The following is a 2,245-nucleotide window of genomic DNA, read 5'->3' as shown; positions in this document are numbered from 1 at the left end:
CAACCAAACTTTTGCAAGTAATAAGAAGTGAAACGACTACACCTGATTGAGGTAACAAAGATCAGCCTTAAACCAGTAGGCAAGATTGCTAGAACAGTAGCTGCACCTCACACCAAGCTTTTGGAACCAAACCAAGAACAAGCACTTTGTGATTTTTGAAATCTTTGAAGAACAAATGCTAATCCTTGAAAACACTTAACTCTCTGCTGTTAAAACTTGTTTTTTTGCAAAAGTATAAACTGTTTGAATCGTTGTTAAGCTCAGAAACAAGTTTGCATTTTATAGAAAGCCAGCTTATAACAGAATTTTGAAAAACAGTTAAAGCTGTTATAAAACCATTTGAACAGATTGAAAATAAAATAAACTGATTTATTTTCAAAAGCAGTTAGAGAATCTGTTAAGTGAGGAGACTTAGTCAACCATTCTGGTGCTGAGATAAGACTGAAAAAACGTTTAAGCTTGACATGGCACCAGAGGCAAAAAGAATCTATTCATTTACAGATGAACAGATTTATTTTTCAAAACGAAAACAGAGAAAGTTTAACAATTTAAAACTCAGTCGTTTTGAAAAGAAGAAGACTTAGTCAAAATACCTGATGCACAAAATCTAATTTTCACAAGACATAGCCAAGGCATCAGTGAAGAAAATGAATCTGTTTATTTAGAAAAGAACAGATTTATTTTTATGCAGTAAAACGTGTTTTTGTGTAAAACATGTGAAAAACAGTTTTAGAAAACTTATGCTTGTTCTTAACACATGGCCAGTGGTTATGAGGTGAGATACTCAGCAAAAAGCTACTCTTAGACAACCTCTAAGCACTAACTAAGACATTCTTAAAGCAAAGCACAAATACATGGAAAGTACATAAAAGTCTTCATCAAACACTACATACAAGTCTTCATCAAACACAATCTTGAAGGGGCAGCAACCATCTTCAACACTGGCAACATTCCCTTAACAAAGGCAAGCACCGTCATGGCCTCAACCGTGGGTTTCAACCTCACCACCTGGACCCCAAATTTGTTCAAGTAGTCCTTCGTGGACTCCTCCTAATACTTTTTAATATCGAAGACATCATAGGAAAGTCGAGTGGGGGCCTTGTTAACAAGGTATTGTTCCCTAAACAACGTAGCAAACTGGTCGAAGGTGGTGATGTGTCCGGGAAGGCTAACGAACCATTCCAACGCCACGCCAGCCAACGTACTCATGAGCAACTTGCAGCACACGATGTCAGATCCTCCTGTAAGCATCATCTGAGTGTGGAACGCCGTGGGATGGGCCTCTAGGTCCTCTACCCCTGTGAAGGTGACCTTCGGGCACAGACACGTGGTTGGTAATGTTGTATCCATGATCGCTTGTGAGAACGGCATGAGATGTGCCCTGAGTGGTACAGGTGGGGCATGTTCGTCCACCGCGTGCTCCCCTATTTGCTGCAAATCCCGGCGCAGTTCCTCATTGGCTCTCTGCAGTTCTTCATTGTCCGCTCGTGATGCGGCAATTTCAACCCTAGATGCTGCCACCTCTGCTTGGAGGGCACCCATAGTCTCAAAGATTTGTTGCGTTGTAACATTTTCCCCTCTAGGGGGCACAACTCCTGTGGGTACAACAGTTCCTTGCCTCGTACTCCTCATATCGTTGGTAAAGACTCTTAACACGATTGTGAGTGGGACCTTTTTTTAACGGGCCCCACGGTGGACGCCAAATGTTCTTGCCGGTTGACTCGCTCCGCCGGTTGATTCTAACGGAAGCCTTTGGCCCTTCTATCTCCGCTTGAGAATGGTGTTTCCTGATCAAGAAATCTCTCACCTGGAAAGACAAAGGGGCGCCTTGACGGCCGTTTGCACTCCGAGGCTCATATCAGTATAAGGGCAAAGAAACACCAAGTGTATAAAGTAGTTTCAGTCTCAGAAACTCTGTACCTTGCTAGGGTTCTTGGCACCCTTTATATAGGTTGAAACTAGGGTTTACCTTTGTGTTGTTAGCCTTGCCTAGGATTCCTTGGAGAATGTCCTTGCACCTGCATGCACTATACACACCACGCGCATGTATCCTTCGTGACTTAGGCTTCCCACATATCTCATGTCTTAACTGTTAACTTATCATAACTCTAGGACCCACCTTATGTGGCCCACTACATCGTTCATACCGCCGATGATCGATCTCTCTCCTATGTTGGCGAGGTCTGATGTCTATCTCCAACGTCGGGGTCTACGATATCAATATCCGAAGTCTAACCATTTCCTT

The sequence above is a fragment of the Phaseolus vulgaris genome, chromosome 11 (assembly GCF_000499845.2).
Source record: "Phaseolus vulgaris cultivar G19833 chromosome 11, P. vulgaris v2.0, whole genome shotgun sequence".
In the NCBI taxonomy this organism is placed as follows: Eukaryota; Viridiplantae; Streptophyta; class Magnoliopsida; order Fabales; family Fabaceae; genus Phaseolus; species Phaseolus vulgaris.
This window is presented reverse-complemented; position numbering follows the sequence as displayed.